The sequence below is a fragment of the Phoca vitulina genome, unplaced genomic scaffold, assembly GCF_004348235.1.
Source record: "Phoca vitulina isolate PV1807 unplaced genomic scaffold, GSC_HSeal_1.0 scaffold35, whole genome shotgun sequence".
Classification (NCBI taxonomy): Eukaryota; Metazoa; Chordata; class Mammalia; order Carnivora; family Phocidae; genus Phoca; species Phoca vitulina.
Window position 1 is genome coordinate 13,005,177 of NW_022589738.1, and position 20,263 is coordinate 13,025,439.

Consider the following 20,263-nt stretch of genomic DNA (forward strand, 5'->3'; position numbering starts at 1 on the left):
AATATCCATTAATAGGAGACTGGTTAAATAAAGCCTGGCACAACCTCATAATAGAATGTTATGCTGTCATTAAAAAGAAGGGCAATCGAACTCTGGGTATTGCTGCAGAGTGCTCTGTGAGACATAGTGGGAGGTGAAAAAACAGAATGTATGGAACTTTAGCATATGTTTATAGCATGTCATCATTTGTCTTTTTTAAAAGGATATATGTGTATCGTCTTGTATTAGAGGTTGGCAGCAGGGGTGGCCTTCAGGAAGGGGAACAGAATCGGAGGCTGACTTGCTTTTATATATAAATACACACGATATAGATGTCCTGTTGTGCGGCTGGCTTCCAGTGCGCTCTCCTTTGCGGTTTTTGCAAAGGATACATTTATATACAATTGCATACGCATATCCTCCTATATCCCTGGAAGGATACAGAAGAAGTGGGGGGAGAGGGCGGCACAGGGGAACATCTCTTGATTCCAATGAAGGCCCTTGAAGTCATTTCACATTGTAAAGAGGCTGTTCTCCCAGGCTGGAGGGGGGCTGGTCCTGGGCAGGTGCACTTTGGCCTCAGAAGGTGGGAGCACATGCTTCATGCCGCTCTGTGCGGCTTCGGGTCCACGCAGGGAAGCATTCACAGGGGGTTATGCTCCCAAATGCCCCACGTGCCCCTAGTCCAGGCCCGCCATACCCTGTGCCTGTTGCCATTCCTGAATGCTGGTGACCTGTCTTTTTTGCCTGCCCGCACCACAGGACAGGGTGCTCCTTGGAGCTGAGGATGAAATGTATTCCTCTCTGCGGCCCCAGGGCCCTAGCACAGCGCCTGCGCCTTCGAAGTAGATGTTAGAGCTGGTGACGCCAGGGGCCCGGCTGTGGGACCTTGGGCAGGTGACTTAACCCCTCAGAACCTCTTTCCTCATCTGTAAAATGGGAATGATGCTGCTACCTTCTTCATAATGCTGGTGCAAAGTTAGATCAATGTGCCCGCCTGAGACTGAGACGAGCCAAAATGCGAGTACTCCTGACGCCAACACTTTCAGGCCCTGTCGCCAGGCAGGAGCGAGTTACTCCCATAACTTCTCATCAAGGCCCCTTTGGCTGCCTGAGAACACCGAGTACCCAAAGACCGAGGCCGGGCACCCGAGGACAGGGGGCGCTCGCTGCCGAGGACAGAAGAGAAAACACGCCGATGGGTAGGACCAGCTACGTCACCGAGCACCTGCTGCGTGGCGGGCATTGTGCGTCATGCTCACATAGGGAGGAATCTGTTATAGTCCCCGGTTCACAGACCAGGAAGCTAGGGATCAGGGAAGGAAAATAACTCACTTGAGTCCCCATCATGGAGCCGGGATTGGAACCCGGTCCCATCGGACTCCCAGACACGTCACCAGGCCCCCTGCCCGTCACAACCCAGAGCACCGATCCACCAAACACCAGGGCCATCTTCATGCCGAAGGGGCCTGAAAACCTCTCAGTCACAGACGGAAAATAAATCTCTGTTCTGGGCCTGTGAGGTTGGCGGCGGCCAGGCCCTGGGGAGCACTCCTCCTCGGAGCCATCACCTGGAAGGCTGGCAGCCTCTTCCGCAGCTCACTCCCTCTCCCTCTCCCTCTCCCTCTCCCTCTCCCTCTCCCTCTCCCTCTCCCGCTCCCGCTCCCTCTCCCACTCCCCCTCAGCTGCCTGGAGGCTGCTGACCATTTGGAAATCGCTGCGCTCTGATAGGAAATCAATCTTGGAGCTTGAGGAGTGTGCGGGGGTGGGAGGAAGGGAATCCAGGCTGTGTTTCCTTTCCCCCTCTAGCCTGGCTCGAGAACATTCCAGAAGTCCTGGAAGAAAACTCGTAACTCCCCGGGGATGAATGGACTAAACTGCCGGGTGTCCTCAGCCAGGCCCTCCCAAGAAGGACCCATAGCCAGGCAACCCTCTGTCCCCCACCCCCGTATCATCTTGCCTCAGTTTCCTTGATGTAGACTTGGGGTGCAGAGAGCAACGTGTTGGGGGGGGAAGGAGATGCCCGGTCAGCACATACACACACACACGCACACACAGTGGACCTCGCTGGGCCCGCAGGACTAAGCAGATACTCTGTTGAGGGGCTCACACAGCCAGGAGCCGATGGCCCAGCACTGGCAGGGGACTCTTCACCCCAGGAGAAATCTCAAGCTGCCAAAATGGCACCAGCAGAAGGGGAAGTAAAGGGCATCGGCATTTTAGACAATATCTTGAATTAGGCTGGTTTTGTATTTCCCTCAAGCTCAAATTGTGCAGTTTCTGGTACCTGAGCTCCTGCAGGAAAAAGAGATGTCTCTGTTTGGTGCCTGCCTTCGGAGGGAGGGATGGGACACGCAGGAGTCAACTGGTGGGGGCAGGGAGCGGGATGGCCACCCATGACCAGGAGAACCATCTGCCTGTTCACTCTTAGCCCAACAAATGGCCAAACAAAGATGAGCTTCTGAGTGACCCCAACAGCTGAGAGCGGCCAAGGCCAAAGTCCATGGTGGGAAGCCAAAACTCTGACACCCAGTAGCTTACAGGTCAACGTTATGTGAGCAAGCTCTCTCTCTCTCTCTCTGCAGTCAGCAATAGCACTGGAAGCCAGATGGAGTTAGTCTGGAAGTCAAACTTTCAGAAGGAAAAACTCAGTCCTCAAGGTGCATATGCAGTGCTTAACAGCAAAAGATCCAGAGGCCATAGTGGACCCCAGCCTTCACAGATTTCAGAAGCAGCCGGCTGTTGGACAGTTGTCTAGGTTCATTCTGGAAGGCTTCTGGGGGCCTGGCTGCCCTGTCTTACGTGGGATACCACTGGGCCTGCCCCTCAGTAAATTCAACCCTTAAGCATTGAAGTATGTTAGGGTTCCTTGGTTCTGAAGATAGGCTTGAATCCCAGTTCTTCCACCTACTAGCTGTGGTCTTTGGGTAAGTTTTTTGAGCTCTCTTCGAGCATGACTTTCCTCTTCTGCAAAATGAAGTTTAAAGAGCATTAAGAAAATGTTCAGAATTTAGCCCAGTGGCTGGCACAGAGTAGGTTCTCAAGAAACAGTACCTCCAACTGCCCTGAATCCTAGCCAGGGACAGCTCGGGGACATGCTTGCTAAAGCTCAAAGCAGTGACCCAGCTGCCAAAGTGAATGCTACTCCCTGGTTGATTTTCCAGAAGGCTCTCCAAATCTATGCATCCTACACTCTGTCCCGAAGAGGAAGCCAGACCCCCCACCCCAGCTCACCACCTCATCACCCTGCACCTTCCTTATCACAGCACATTTTAGGTCTTGCTAGCACATCTTCCCACTGCCTTTCATTTTGGGGGAGGGGGGGCAAGGGGCCTCTCCCTGGGCCTCTAGCGGAGGGGGGGCACCCATCAGCAGGGCGCAGAGGAGCTGGGCTTCTGTGCCCAGAAAGGCCGTGGCCGCGGCCCCAGCCCACACAGGTGATGCTCCGAAGGGGCTGCATTCAGACACAACTTGAGGGAAAACTGCAAGACAGCGGATGTGCTTATTGGCGCCATAAATCACCAACCATTCAAGTTCCGCTGCACCTCCGTGCCCCTGCTCCCTTCCAACCAAACTGTCCCCAGGGCCCCCCGGCTACCACCCGCTCCACGTGACTCCCCACGTAGGGCCAGAGCCAACTGCTCACTTACAAGCAAGATGAGTTTATTTTTTTCTCCTTTTTCAACAGCTTTTGTTCCTGAACAATGAGCAGTGTGCAGCTGTGGAAGGTGGAAGGGGCCAAAGGCCCGGGGGGGGGGGGGGGGCTAAGGACCAGGGCTCGGCTGAAGGCTGACTCCCAGCCAGCCCCCCTCAAAGCTGCCTTCCGTAGCCAGCACATTGTCTCTTGCACTGTCCACGGCCCTTTTCGGAAACTGGTTACAGATTTCGACTCGACCTAACCCGATGCAGGCCCGGCACCTTCCTTTGAGAAGCCAGGGTGGAGTCTTCGGCCACATCACCCTCTGAGTGCTGCAGCGTGCCACCCTGCTGGCTCCCCACGTGCAGAGCGAGTGGCACCTCTGAGGGTCCCTTCCTTCCAAGGACACTGCCACCAGGTGGTCTTCCTGATTTCCCCTGTTTCAGCAGGAAAGACCAGGCATGAAGAGACCTCTTTTACTCCAGAGTCTTTTCATGACCTGGGCAGTGGAGACCAGTTGTGTCCTGGAAAACCCTCAAAAGGCAGAGAAAAAGCCCCAAATGAGAGCCAAAGCAAGGAAGAGGGAAAAGATGAAGAGGGAGATTGTCAGGGCACAAGATTTCATCACATATCTGCAATCGAAGGCCCTCCTGCGTGATGCGTGCGCACACATCACCCAGTTAAGGAATTCTCCAAGACCTCAACAGTAGTCATGTCCAGGTGAAAGGAGGTTCTGGGTGACTTTGGTTTGCCTCTATATCCCGCTCCCCTTGGCTAGCTCCTATGATTTAGGGGAAGTTATCTACTCTCTCAATGTTGGCTTCCTCATCTGCGGAATGGGGGCATAACAGTGCATACTGCAGTGTGTTGTTGTAAAGATTCAGTGAGATTATATATATCAACATCTTAGAACAGTGTCAGGCATAAAATCGCAGAATCAATAAATATAACAATCATAGGGACACCTCGGTGGCTCAGTTGGTTGAGCATCTGACTCGATTTCGGCTCAGGTCATGATCTCAGTGTCGTGGGTTTGAGCCCCAGGTCGGGCTCCACCCTCAGTGAGGAGTCTGCTTGAGATTCTCTCTCCTTCTCCCTCTGCCCCTCCCTCCACTCTCTCTCTCTAAAATACATAAATAAATCTTTAAAAATATATTATTTTTCTCAATTTCCTTAGCCTTTTACAAGGGGTATGCATTGCTTTTGAGATTTTGTAAAAAAAAAAAAAAAAAAAGAAGAAGAAGAAGAAGAAGTTTTGTTCGAATCCAAGAAAGTAGTACGCAATTTTTTTTTTTTTAAGATTTTATTTATTTGTCAGAGAGAGAGCACGCACAAGCAGGGGCAGCGGCAGGCAGAGGGAGAGGGAGAAGCAGGCTCCCCGCTGAGCAGGAGGCCCAATGTGGGACTCCATCCCAGGACCCTGGGATCATGACCTGAGCTGAAGGCAGCCACTTAACCGACTGAGCCACCCAGGCGTCCCATTAGTATGCAATTTTAAAACTTCAAACAATTCCCAGGAAAAAAGGTGAAACTCTCCTCTTACCATCCTTCATGATACTGCTCTCCTCTGTAGAAGGACACACCGCCTCCAGCCGGGCCATATAGCTCGAAGCCTTCCTCTCTGCATTTATAAATAGACACACAAACTGTTGGATAAAAAGGAACTCATGCTAGGCTCATGGATTTGTGATTTGCTTTACTTACTTCATACTTCTTGAAGAACATTCCATGTCAGAACTTGTTATTCTTTCTAACTGATGCATAGTATTTCTTGGCATAGATGCTCCTCATTCACTTAACCATCCCCTTCTGTTGGACATTTAGGTTGTTCTTAAGTTTGTGCCAGAAAACAATGATGCTGTGAACATCCCTGGATATATGTCCACCTGCTCATATAGGCTTGAAAGAATGTGCATAGATAAGCCAAACTGTTTTCCAGAAAAGGCTATCCCAATTTAAATCCCCACCAACAGCACAGGAGAGCGCCTGTTCCTTTCCACCCTCTCTAGTCCCCTTCTCGATTATACTGCATATAAGCATCTTCTCATATGCTGTTGGTTATTTGTGTTGGGGAGGCCCTCTTACCCCATGATTGTTAAGTAGTCCACTGTGAGAGTTCATCTCAGGTTTTTATGGCTTTGGGAAATGTTGGGATTTTTAATCCACCTGGTATTGATATTTGTGGAGGGTGTGAGATGGGGTCCTAACTTTATGTTAGTGTTGCTTACAAATAATATTTTAAAGAAGAAGTGATTTAAGAAGAAAGGCCCTGGGGCACCTGGGTGGCTCAACCCCTTGAGTGCCCAACTCTTGATTTTGGCTCAGGTCGTGATCTCAGAGTCGTGAGATGGAGCCCCATGTCGGGCTCCGCTCTCAGTGGGGAGTCTGCTGGAGATTCTCTCCCTCTGCCTCTGCCCCTCCCCCTGCTCATGCTCTCTCTAAATAAATAAATAAATAAAACTTTAAAAAAAATAAGAAAGTCCCGGGCTCCTGGGTGGCTCAGTTGGTTGGGCGACTGCCTTCGGCTCAGGTCATGATCCTGGAGTCCCAGGATGGAGTCCCAGGATCGAGTCCCAGGATCGAGTCCCGCATCGGGCTCCCTGCTCAGCGGGGAGTCTGCTTCTCCCTCTCCCACTCCCCCCTCTTGTGCTTTCTCTCTCAAATAAATAAATAAAATCTTTAAAAAAAAAACAAGAAAGTCCCTGCACATGGACACGCACACACACACGCACCAGCTATGTGTGTGAGGCAGACAAGCACGAGGCCTCTGCAGCCCCAGCAAGCAGGTGTCAGCTAGAAAAGGGGGCTCTGGCCATCCTTCCGGCCCAGGAGCCCTCCTCCCGCCCTGCAGGGCAGGCGGCGTTTTCTGACCTGCAGGATTCGGGGAAAAACACAGTTCTGACTCTCCGCCCTACCCCCAGCGTGCTGCCCGCGGACCCCACAACTAGACCTGGGCTTGGCAGGGGGACCTGTCCACAGACCAGCATTCCAGGGCAAAGACTGAGAAGGAAGGTAAACCCAGACACCAGGAATGCAGTCTGACCCTGCAAAATAATGCTGCTGGCTGCCCAGATCCCCATCGTAAAAGTTTAATGTAATTACGCAGGAATGAGGAACTTCCGGTCAGAGTCAGGCTAAAGAAGGCATTCTGAGAAGGCTGGGCCCGCCAAGGCAGGAGAGGCAGCCATATGGAGGAAAAACTTGCCTTCTGCCCCCACCTAGCCCACCCAGAGCCTGGGGGTGGGGGGGAGCTCAGGGCCGATTTCCAAAACAAAAGTCCCACCCGGCCCAGAGAGAGAGAGAGGCTTGGGACAGCCTGAGCCCCAGTAGGCAGCGTGGCCGGTCACCCACCATTTATGGGGCCCACGGGCCTGGGCCTTGTCTTCCAGAAGCCCTCAGGCTGCCGGGAGGAGAGGGGTGGTGTGACAAGGACCCCAATGGTAAGAGGGGCGTACACTCCGTGATGAGGATGTACAGGAAGGGTTAGGGAAGGGAGGAGCAGGGCAGCCTCACGCAGCCTCAGAAGTCAGGGAAGGTTCTGGAGGAGGTGGTCTGGAGTTTGTTAGTCGGGAGGGGGGAGTGAGGAGGGTGTGCCTCGCAGGAGATCTGGTAAATGCAAAGTCATGGTGTGCCAGAGAGGCCAGAGTAACGGAGTCCCATAGAGTGTGGGGTGAGGCTGGGAAGCGGGGCGGTGGGGGAGGGGCAAGGCCGGCAGCTGGCTTTAGTGTGCCCACCCCTAAGAGAGGGACCAGACCTGGCACAGAAATTGCCTCTCTCGTAGCCATCCCCTTTTCGGCCCACCTTGCCCACCACCACCCCTCAAAGCCACTCCACCCCCGCTGAGATAGACCACTGTTGACCCATCCTCATAGCCGTTGCTAGCCTGAAACTGGCTTGAGAACCCTAAAGCTCCCTTGCGGGCCTGTCCCGGCTCCGCTCTGGAGACAGGGCCACAAGCCAAGCAGTCTCCTCGGTGCCCCCCGCTCGTGGAGCTTCGCTTCCAGTGGGGGAGACGCCAACTAAACATCTCGACAAACCCAAGTGCCTATAATTAAAAGCTGCAGGAAGGATGATGCAGGCCCAGCAGCGGAAACCAGGAAAGAATATAATAGGGACCTGTTTCAGATTGGGGGCGGCAGTGACACGTAAGTAAGCCTCGAGCTGGAGTGAGCCAGAGGAAGCAAAGAGAGAGCAGCGTGTGCAAGTGAGCTGAGGAGGGAAGGAGTTTGGAGCTCTTAAGGAACTTAAAAAAAAAAAAAAAAAAAAAAAACCGCCAATGTGCCAGAGGCCCAGGGAACGAAGGGAGGGCCACGCAGCAGAGAGCATTTTCCAAAGCATGGAGAGATGCGGTCTATGTCCCCTTGCCTTGAATCTGGATGGGCTTCTGTCTGGCCCGCAACCAACGGAATGTGGCAGAAGTGACACCACGTGACTTTGGAGGCTGGGTCAGAGAAGGGGAATTGGTGATTGGAACAGTGGGTCCCCGGGCGGCCACGTGGGAGATGTGACCACCCCGAAGCCGCCATGCTGCGACAAAGCCCGCGCCCCAGGGAGGGGCCGGGGCAGGTGCTCCATCAGCCGTCATACCCCGCCACCCGCTGGGGTGGCGACAGGGGCGAGCACAAGCCTTCAGCCGGTCCCACCTTGCAGCCTTCCAGGCTTCCAGCTGCGTCCCCAGACACCGTGGAGCAGCGATAAGCCGTCCCCATTGTGCCTTCTTCAAATTCCTAACCCGCAGAATCTGTGAGCATACTAAATGGTGGTGGTTTTATGCCTCTAAGTGTGGGGTGGTTTACTCCGCAGCTATAGTAAGTGGAACAAGGCTGGAGATGAGACTGAAGAGGCAGAAAGAACCTGATCGTCTAGGTTACGGGCCACATCAAGAGTTGGGAGCGTTGTGCTCCTGCACTCGGGAGCCATTGAAGGGCCGCGGGCTGGAGAGTAGACGATCAGATTTCTCGGTTTGCGATGTGGAGAAGGGTCCGGAGGGATGGATGTGGGAGAGCAGGTAGAAGGCATCTCAGCGGTCCAGGAGAGAGGAGGGGGATTAGACGAGGGGGGCGTGGCCATGGGTATGAGTGGATGGCATCGGGGGGTCATGCTGGAGGTAAGATGGTCAGGGCCAGGAGCCGAGTTGGATGTGAGGCATGAAGTACCCAGGATGGCTCCCAGGTTTCTGGAAGGAGCCACTGGGGGGCTGGACTAAAGTGGGAAATGCTGAAGGAGCAGCAGGTTTGAGCTGGGGTTGGTGGGGAGAGGAATCAGGTGTTCTGCTTTGGACACATTAGGTTCGAGATACCAGTGACCCTGCCATGTGGGATGCCAGGGGGCAAGGAGGCTGTGGACATCCGGAGCTCTGAGAATAGGGCTTGTCTCAAGTGATCAGCACATGGATGGCATTTAAAAAGCCATGGAAAGGGCGCCTGGGTGGCTCAGTTGGTTAAGCGTCTGCCTTCAGCTCGGGTCATGATCCCAGGGTCCTGGGATCGAGTCCCACATCGGACTCCCAGCTCAGCGGGGGGCTGCTTCTCCCTCTGACCCTCTCCCCTCTCATGCTGTTTCTCTCTCGCTCACTAATAAGTAAATAAATAAATAAAATCTTAAAAAAAATAAAAATAAAAAGCCATGGAGGAAACGAGATCATCCAGGGGGAGAGGCCGGGGAAATGCGGAGGGCCCAGGGACTGAGCCCGGAAACAGCCAGCACCTAGAGGGCAGGCCGAGGAGGAGGCCCGGGAAAAGAGAGTGAGAGGGAGCCCGCAAGGCCCAAGGAAATTCCAGACGCCGTGATGTCCTGGAAGCCAAGCCAAAAGACAATTTCAAAACGGAGAGGGTGGTCAACTAGGCCATATGCATCCTCCTAGCATCCTGTGCACAGGACCTTTCCCTCTAAATGCGCAATATCACTTGACTTATTAGGGACTACTCTTTGCAAAGGGCTATTCTGGGTCCTAAATGGAGCTGCTCTAGATTTAAAGTCAACAGCAAGACAAAGAATGCCATTTTCTATCAGGGCCCCAGTGACGAGAGCCTTTCTTGGAAACTGAGGGCCCACCTTCTAGAAGCTTGTGGGCTAAATGAATGAACAAGTCACATAATAGAGCCATACAGTTAGAATGGCAATTACCACCTAGGACAGGGACTTCTTGCCACCCTCCTAAATCTGTCCTCCCCTCTTCCCCAGCAATCAAACTCCCAGATTTTTCCTACACACATCACCGCCTAAAACAAAGACTACATTTCCCAGCCTCACTTGCAGGTAGATACGGCCATGTGCCTAAATTCTGGCCAATGGGTTGTAAGAGGGGGGAGGGCCTGCAAAGACCTGGGAAGGGAAAAGCACAAAAACAGAGGGCTTATGAGCCCAGATGCTGAAATGAGACTGCCTGGGTTCAAATTTTGATTCAGTCACTTCCTAGCTGTGTGACCTTGCGCAAGTTACTTAACCTCTCTGTGTCTCCATTTCCTCATTTGCGATATGGGGCAGATAATAGTACTTACTTCATAGGATGATATTATACTTGTAACAGGGGTTGGCACATGGTAAATGATGTGTAAGCGTCTGCTGCTATGATTATTATTATTACCAACCTTAAAAGAAGATGGCATGCACTTTTCCTTGCCTTTCCTCCTTCTTATTGGCTAGAACGTAGTCATGATGGCCGGAGCTGAAGCAGGCATCTTGGTCCATGCAGTGACCCTGGGAACCAAGGCTCTCCGTGGTGGACTGGGCCAGCTGGGAACCTCCCTGGGGAGATGGAAGAGAAAAGAGTGTCTCCTAAGATCCATAGGCCAGGAGGAACAGAGAGAGAAGCAGGTCACACCAGCTAGCAGGACCCCAGCTGCTCAGAAAGGGAGGCAGCATCTGCCTGAGAGGGATACTGACTTGAGCAGCAGTGGGGAGCCACCAAAGGCTTGTGAACAGAGGAGTAACAGGATAAGTGCAGGCCCTGGGAGCTTGGCTGCCCTCAGTGAGCTGGTGAATCAGAGGAGGGAAGACCATGCACTGGGCTGCTGATCAGGGGCCACCACAGGAATCCAGAAAGGAGGGGAGAGGGCTGTGCTGGGCTAAAAGTCACCAGACCTCAGTGACATTGCTCATTGCTCTTCTGCTACCCTCTGCATGTTTGCAAATCACAACTTAGTATTTCTTTTCTTTCTTTTTCTTTCCTTCTTTTTTTCTTTTTCTTTTTCTTTCTTTTTTTTTTTTTTGCAACTTAGTATTTCTGAGCCCCACTCCATACCTGGGGCTGCTCCAGTTTCCTCCGGCATCCCAAAGAGCCAGTGAGGTTTCCAACCTGAGGTTACTGGCCCAGCAGCCTGGAATCAAGGAACCTGATGCCTGAGGCTGCTTTGGCCTCCAGAGCCGGGCTCTGGCAGAATGGGCGCATCAGCGTCCCGCAGCTGGGAGGGAAGGTGCCCACAAGGAATGCCACCACCGGGACTGCGGATGGGGTCAAGACTGGATCTGAAGCTCCCGGCTTTACACCCCTGCCGGGTCTGAACTTTCAGTACCCTCCATGGTGAGGAATCCAATAAAACAAATCAGCAACGAAAAGACGAGGGGGACCATTTCCACGCAAGCTCATAGACATAATGTGGGTCAAAAGAAGACCGACACAGAAGGGGACAATGCTTTCACGTGATGGGCGAAGTCGGTAGAGCATGCGACTGTTGATCTCGGGGTTATGGGTTCAAGTAAAATAAAATCTTTTAAAATTTAAAAAAAAAGAAGAAGAAGGGGACAATGCTGGATGATTCCATCTTGCAATTAAAAAGCAGGCAATCCTTCTCCAGTGAGAAAGGTCGGGCTAGTGGTGGTCTCTGGGGGCGGGGGGGGGGGGGGGGGGTAACAGGGGGGGGCATGACAGGACCTTCTGCTGCAATGGGGGAAGTTCTGTATCTTGACCTGGAATGGTGGGGGCCTGTAGACATACGTAAAACTCCGTCAAGCTGCCCGCTTAGTGCCCTGGACGCTCTTCACGCATACTTCACCGCATACTTCAAGGAAAAAGACAAAATACAAAAAGGAGAGGGATTTCCCCCCGCTGAGGGGAAGGGGGCCTCGGTAGCCCAAGTGAACCTTCTTATTTCTCTCTTGATCCAAACCCCATGCAAAAGCTGCAGCCGGTGGCTCAAGCTCGGCCAGGCCCCTCTCCTGCGCTCCGTCTATTAGCGTGGCTCTCCTCGGCTGCAATGCAATTAGGGGAAAACTCTGTCTGCGGCCAGATGCCCCTGCGGAAGTGACCAGGAGGAACGGCGGGGGAGGGGGCCGGCCCGCGGGATCAGCGACAACAGACGCCAGGCAGAGCCGGGAGCCTCGCCAGCCAACCCTCCCCAGGCCAGGCCGGCAGCCCAGGGAAACCGGGCCCCAGAGCTGAGGAGCCCCATCCTTGCAGGGGAGGGCAAGCTGGGAACCCTGCTGTCGTCCACTCTCCTGCCACTCTGCTGAGGACAAGACGTGTTTAAACATAAATAAACGGGAGCAGCAAAAGGAAAGAGAGAGAACAAAGGCGAGGGAGGTGGGGGAGGAAGGCAAACAAGACCAAGGGCTAGAAAGCAAGCCCGTCTCTTGCTGTCATCTGGAGGGCTCCGGGTCTGCCTGTCCAGACACCCCTCCAGGCTGTGGGTGCAGGGGAGAAGGAAGGCACCCCACAAAGTGCCAGACTGAGGCAACCCCCCATTGCCCAAATGTTCCAACCCCCATCTGTCCCCTCAACTGTTATTTCAAGATGGCTCTTGCCAGTCGGTGGGGTCTCGGACCCCTGCCAATCCCGCCCTGCTGTCCTGCTGTCCTGCCCCGGCCCATGGAGCTTTGAGGACAGTCCTCACATGTCCGATATGGGGACTGTTTCACCCACAAAATTGCTAAGGCTGGGAACCTTGAAGTTTCAGGCTTCCCAGTGATGAGAAGTATCTCCGGATCTGTCAACTCCAGAAAAAATCAAAATTCCATGTATCGATGGGCTAGTTTTAGATTTCCCCCCCAAAGCAGACCCAGAGACAAGGGTTTGGGTTACAGGTAGGTTATCTGGGAGGTGATCCCAGGAATCACAAGTGAGAGTGGGGAAAGAGAACGGGGAGGGGAGGAGCCAGTAAAGGGTGCTTTACTTTACTAAGTGGGTTCCCGCTGCGGGCTACCGGGGTGCAGTCCTGCTGGGGACCCTCAGGGAGACTGTGTAGAAGACACCTCTAGATTGTCCTTTCAAGGGGCCAGGGAACTGGAGTATGTATCCATCCACCTCCATCCCTCATTGGAAGAAGGTTACTCCTGAGTTCTTAATTCTCTGCCATTTTAGAACAGCCTCCCCATCCCGCCCCACGCATATGTGTGCGCACACACAGTCCAGGCATGGTCCTAAAGCCAGAGAACACCTCAAGCAGAAAGATACAGGAAGCCACTGGCCTGTAAGGAAACAGTCTGCCATGACCTCCAGCATGGGCCAGCAGGGCACCATCAGCACCTGCTACATTTGGTCACCGTATAGAGGAGCTAAGCTCTGCTGCTCTGAGATGCCAAAAGCAACTCCCAAGTTTGCCCACTACATTGAAAACAGCACAAACCCATGAAAATTAGCTGAAACAAACAAACAAATGGGAATTTACTGACATAACCCGGGAGTCCAGAGAGAGGGGTGGCTTCAGGCATAGCTGGATCCAGGGGCTCAAGTGGATCCACAGCTCTGCCTTCCTTCATGGCTTGCCTTGACCTGACTCTGTAGACAGGCAGGCCCACTAATCCCACAGCACCAGATCCACAGCCTCCTGGCTTAGCAAGCCCGGCAGAGGGAAAGAGCAGCCCTCCCCAGTGGCTCTGGCCAAGATATCCTGAGGGAGATTTTGATTGGCCTGGCTCAGATCACGTGCACATTTCTTACCTAATCACCTCGGTTAGGGGAATAAGACATTCTGATTGGCCAGGCCAGGGACACGTGTTCCACGCCTGTTGCCACAAGAGAGTGGGCCACTATGATTGACAGCCCCTTGTGCTACAAGGAATGGGACATGGGCCATTTCACAAAGAAAAAGGGCCCCCACAGAAGAGTGACTTGCCAAAGGCTATGCAATTCATCAGATGCAAGGCCAGGACCTTGACCTAGCTGCTTTATTCCCAAGCAAAGGCAGCCTGTTATTGATGAAAAGACACAGAGTGGGTGCCCCAAAAAACAAGCTTCTTGAGTTATCTTGATCAAAGGTCTTAGCCTCTCTGAGCCTCGGTGTTCTCACCTATAAAATGGGACGAATAACCCTTGCCCGCAGGATGGTCGAGATGATGCGACACATGGGCATCTGGAAAACACTCAGCACGTATGCCCTCAGTAATACTGTCCTACTCCAAAACCACACGTCTTCGTTTTCCAGCTTCCGACATTCTTGAAAGCCAGGAGGAAAAAAGAAAGGCATCGATGAAGTCTTGGCACCTTTCAAAAGACATTTTGTTTTTGTTTTTGTTTTTGTTTTTTTTAAGATTTTATTTATTTATTTGACAGAGAGAGAACAGGAACACAAGCAGGGGGAGTGGGAGAGGGAGAAGCAGGCTCCCCGCGGAGCAGGGAGCCCGATGCGGGGCTCGATCCCAGGACCCTGGGATCATGGCCTGAGCCAAAGGCAGACGCCCAACGACTGAGCCACCCAGGCGCCCCTCAAAAGACAAGTGAAGGACAAGGAGAGGTGTCTGTATCTATTGTTACGTAACGAACGACCTCACACCGCAGTGGCTTAAAACTGTGCTATCATCTCAGAGTTTCTGTGCGCAGGGGGCTTCGGTCCTCACCACGTGGCAGTTGGCCTCCCTCTCGAGGGGAAGGGTGTCCAAGAATGTGCAGCCTTACCTTTCGAAGCACCGCAGCGTCCAACCCAGGGTGGAGTTTCCATCAGCTGCTTCTTCCTCCCCTCCCCTAGCCTGTCCAGCTGGGCTCCGACCCCTCTCCCCCCACCCCCACCCTGCCTGGGTCACGTTCTCCATGAAAGCAAGTTTCAGAAGCAGACGTGGCTTGTTTCAGAAGTGACCACGTAGGTCATGCGGAGAAAGTGAGAAGAGCCAAGTGCGGCGGGGTGCGGGTCAGGAGGCGTTGGGACCGCTGCCCTCGGATGCCTACCGAACGGGGGCAGGTTGTGACTGCATTTTGCACCGCACGTCGCGGGGTCCTCCCTGCTTTCAGCGCCCACGGTTGTGCTCTCACGGGACAAAGGCCACTGCACTGCTTGGTGGCCACAGCGGGCCCTGCCAGCGGCTGGGCTCAGACTGGATTGTCTCTAGGCAAGGGCAACCCCACAGGAACGTCTGCTCGAAGTGGGGGCACACAAGTCCCTGAGGCTCCCAAGAGCAGGCAGGCCTGGTCCCATAAGGAGGGAGCTGGTACCCGTCTCATTTTACAGAGGGAAGAGCCGAGACTCAGAGAGGGTAAAACAACTCGCCCCAAATCACACCTCAAGTAAGCGGCAGAGCCAGGCCTCGAACCCCCGCCACGTCCCTTGCACTGAACCATTTCTGCATTGCATTTAGCGTATGATGATACGCTATGCTAAAGTATGACTTCTTGTTTTTTAAAGATTTTTTATTTATTTACTTGAGAGAAAGAGAGAGAAGGCCTTAAGGGAGGGGTCGCAGAGGGAGAGGGAGAAGCAGACCCCCCCACTCCACTGATCAGGGCGCCTGACACGGGGCTCGGGGCTCGATTCCAGGACCCTGAGATCATGACCTGAGCGGAAGGCAGATGCTTCACCCACTGAGCCACCCAGGTGCCCCTTAAAGTACGGTTTCTTAAACTTTGTCACCAAAGGGGCCCTAACAGCCTCCCGAGGGCCTCAAGTGAGAGCTCAAAGTGGCATATCAGCGAGCCGGGCATTTCTCCGGCGTTCCATGTTTAGCTTTGACATTCATGCCCATCTGCATTCTGTTCCAGCGGACAACCCTGTGCTTGTTTTCATATAAACACAACATTGACAGTGACTTCAAATCAAATACAATTGATCCTCCAGGAAGCCCTGCCACCTTGACCCCTCTGGTCCCAAGTGTCCTGGCACCCTGCAGAGACAGCAGGCGTGCACAAACCCCCAAATAAAGTCACAGATGAAAGCTCCCAATGGGTAGCTGCTTCTCGCGCTCACAAGACCTGAGCCCTGCCCAATCCCTGGGAGGGGGGTTCCCCCCCACTCCACTCTACACTGAGGCAGGAATGGGGAGGCAAGGGTGGGGATGGGGACTTCTCCCACCTTGCTGCTGCACTCACATTCCCCCCATGGCTCCCCCCACCCCAGCCCCACATCAGCCCAGAACAGAACTCTGCACGTTCTGGAACTGAGCGCAGGAAGCTGCCACTGACGCCCGGGAGGAAGGGGTTAAAAACATCTTTCATCTCTCAGCAGCGCCTTTATATAGTCTACGTGTGACTCTGAATGGTTATGGCTTTATATAGAGCGTGCTCTGTGCAGAGGGAGAAACGGCCATAGTTAAGGGAACAAAGACGGTTCTAGTCTAACGACCTGCTTTTATTTGTAGGGACCACATCTCCAAGGGCGGCCTTCAGGTGACATCTGCCACGTCGAGTGTGCGCCTGAAGAATTACACCAATAAACACTGGGGATGCAAATGTAAGAGGGATAAGAACGGACACAAATAAACCCAAGCCACTCCTGTTTATTGTTTCTGGGGGAAAAAAAAAAAGGAGAGAAATCACACGTTTCCTTTTGGATGTTTTCACACATAGCCGAACCTTCAAATGTCAACTTTTGCAGAGTGTTTGACCTAAAAATAGTATAATTTCTGTGTCATTTGAAAAGCTGTTTAAAATGACAGACTTAAGCCTGATTTTTCAAACATACATCTAGGAGGGGAAACCGAAGTTGCATGATTTAGGGCACAATCTCTGAAAGCAGCAGCTAGGCCTTCATTTTGCTAAAATGTACCTGTTCCTGTGGTTTCTCATTGGTAAAATCTCCTTGGGATTTTTTTTTTTTTTTGGCCGCTGGGTCTCCTCTTTGTGCCTTGGTGATTAAGGGGGGGGGCCGGCATGGCACCCTGGGGGAGGCGGAGGGAGTGGTAGCCATGCCCTGGGGGCCCCCCCACACACACCTTTGCCTCATAGATTGGCGCCAGCTTCCACCACTCACTCCGGGGGACAGAAGGGCACAGACCTGCCTTTATACTGGCGAGATCTCAAAATGAGCAAAGCCAGGATTCCCAACCCAACCCACCTTGCCGGGCCAGAGGGTGTCACAAGCACCAGAAGCTCGTGGTTTGTTTAGACAGCGCAGGCCATTCCTGTCCACACCCCAAGCTGACGCGGCTTCAGAAACGCACAGCCCAGAATGCGGTCGGTAAAGTTACCCGGGTCAGAGATACACGCTGCAGATGGGGCAGGGCACAGCGCTGTGGACAGGTTCGGGAGCGAGGGGTCTAACCAGTTCTGCTCAGAGACAGACACATTTCTCCACCCGCTGGAAGGACCCCCGGCTTGACGCAAAGTGCGCCAGGCACCGCCGTCCCTCCCCAGGGCCACGGTAAGCCTTCCCGGGAGAGGCAGTCCCCGCTCTTGAAAACCACTCCAAATGTGACCCTGAGTCCCAATGTCTCGAGGCAGAGGCAGGCTGGACGCCTCTTGGCAGCCCCACAATCCTTGGGAGCCCCGGACGGGGAGGCTGGAGCCCCAGGTTAACACATTACACTGCTGGTAACTGGCTGTGTGACTTTGAGCAAGTCACTTAACCGTTCTGGACCTCCATCGTCCCGATACGGGGATTAGGCTAGTTTCAAAAGTCTGATCATTCTGGTGGTTCCTCAAGTCACATTCATGAAATGTATGAATGAACAACCGAATTCATGTATAATTGGCCTCCAACAGGGATCCCAAACCCCAGCCACCTCTGCCCTGGGTTCAGCCTCACACCCGCACCCGTTCTCCCTGTCGGCAACTCCCCGAGAGCCTCTCATTGCAGAAAAGGTAAGCACTTGAAAAATGCTTCCTATAAACATGAATTCACAGACACATTTTCAATGCTCCAGCGCCCAAGCCTCCCCCCTCCCAACCCCCAACCTGGAGCATTGACCCAAGGCCATGCTCGCCTGGGGTTTCTCCAGCCCACTCGGGCAGCCCAGCCTCTGCTTCCCACGCTGGAGCCCCAGGGAACACCAGGCGAGCCCCAGGGAGCCCCAGCCCACGAGCTGTTGCACCAACTACGCTAAAGAAACGAACCTGCCGCCCTCTCTCTCCTTGCGCTTCACCAGTGGGTTCGTTTCAAAGCCTGTGGGTGGATTTCAATGAGAACAACATGAAAACATGGGCGGATTCTTTTCTCGCTAAAAGAAAAAACCTGGAACAATAAGCTGAAGTAATAACAAGGCAGAATGTGGACATCTGCTCCCTGCCCTGCACGACTCCCCAGCTCACTCCTCCCCAGCCTTGTCACCCCCTCCACCAGGCACAGATCGCCAAAAAGTCCAAATTAATTCACCTGTGTCAACTAGGCATTGCTACCTGCTGATGTGTTGCTTGCTACTTACTTGTTCATTTATTAAACTAGAATGCGGTACGCCTTCCCTAGGTGCAGGGCGCTGCGTGTTGGGGGGGCCGTGGAGGCTTCATTTTGAACAAGGCTTTAAGGAAGCCTGCAGTCTAATGGAGGAGCTCAGACAAGCCCATTAATAACTACGATACAGGGAGAAGCGAGGCGAGGCATAAATACAGGAAGTGCTGCAGAAGAAAAAAAGAACATCGGTTTGTGTGTGTTTGGGGCTGGAAGTGACAGGCAGGAAGGCTTCACGGAGGAGGTGGCACTTCACCTGGGCGTTAAAGTCTGGGTGACGTTGCAAAGCATGGCTGGAAAGGCAAGCCTTCTGGACAGAGGACACTGAGTGAGGAAGGGGACAGAGGTGGCAGATGCTAGTGGCAGGGGTCCCAATATCATCCACATTCAGTGTGAGCATGTGGGGGCCAGAGCAGATAAGGCCAGAAAAGTGGACAGAAGAGGACCCAAAGCATGTAGAAAGACTCAGGAATTCGGAGTTTATTCGGTAGGGAGACGGGAAATACAGAAGGCTTCTTTGCCAAGAAGCGTAGATTTGTCTCTCTCTTCTCGGATCCATTCCCTGCCCTTCTCTTGTTCTGCTCAGTATGGCAGGGAACTACATTTCCCAGGCTGCTTTGCACCTGGCCTCTAGCTCAGTTCAGCCAATGGGAGATACCGGTGGGAGATTAGGCGGGCAGGTAGAGGGAGAAGCGAGGGTATTTCTCCCTACTCAATGCCAGCATCAGTTGCTTCTCCAGCATCTTCTCTGTGGTTCCAGCTCCTGTTAGCTGACTCCAGCTTCCAGGTTCCTGCCACACTCCCTCTCCCTTTGTCCCTCCAGCCCTAGGGAAGCCTGCAGCTTCCTGCTGTTACTCATCTCTGTGTTGCTAACCTCTGTGTTACCTCACTGTGCCCTGTTTGGCTTTTTGGCTTCTCCAGTGTCTGTGAAGCCAGCTGCCTGGATTAAATTCCCTATGTTTAAAAACCTAGAGTGGTTTCTGTTTTCTTGGCTAGACCCTCACTAATACAGGGTAATTGGATCCAGTTTGGCTTCAGGAGACACATTGGCTGCAGTGGACCCCATTTAACAGCTTTTGCAATCATCTCCCAAGAGAAGGATGAGGAAGGCCTGAAGCAGGGTGGTGGCAGGAGAATAGACAAGGGAAAAGATATTCAGAGAGCCCCAGAAGAGGTGACGCAGTCAGACCTCCCAGAGACGTGTGATGGGGGCACTGAAGATGACGCTGATCCTCGGCTTGGGCACCCAGGGGAATGGCCAGGTTACCCAGAGATGGGAGGGGCGGAGGAGAAGCTGAACTGGAAAGAAGCTGATGAGCTGGACTTTTCTTTCTTCTTTTTCTCCTCTTCTATTGCTTTTTTTCTTTAACTAATCCATGCACTTGGCTGTTGGGCTTTTCCTCATTTATTTTGGATTGAAGAGCTTGATGGCATAGACCTCTAAGGGGAGAGAGCCCCCGAAGACAGGAACAGGAGACAGAGGACACCTTGGGGCCAGGAGGATGGCTGAGCCTGAGGAGGGGGCACAAAGGGAAGCGGGGAGGGGACACACAGGGGCATGGAGAGGCCCACGGGGGGTGGAGGGCCTGAGTGCTGGGCAGGGGCCAGAGGGCCAGGGTGGGGAGAGCAGCAGGGCTGGGCACACGAGCCGTTAGGGCCTGCAGGAAGCAGGGTCAGAAGCACATTGGAGGTCACAACATGGGGGCAGTGAGCACAGAGGGGTCGGTGACAAGCAGTAGGGCAGAGAGAAGAGAGGGAAGGCCGGGGAAGGCTTGTTGGGGGCCGAGGCAGATTTGAGCCTGTGGGAAAGGAGCCAGCGAAGAGCAAGGACCCAAAGGTGCCAGAGTGAATGCATCCATTCATTCTCTGAACAACTGTTGACCACGTGCCTGAACATGCCGAGCACTGTGTTGAGCTCCGGGGATGGAGCAGTGAATGAAAGAGGTGAAAAGTCCCTGCCTGCTCAGAGCTTCTGTGTGAATGAGGGGAAAGTGACAATACACAAAGACACTTCAGATATGTCACCCTGCAGATGATGGTAGAGGCTACGGAGCAGGGGGAAGTGCAGGAAACAGGACCCGGGGAAGGGCTGTTGTCATTTCAGCAGCGTGTTAAGGAAGGG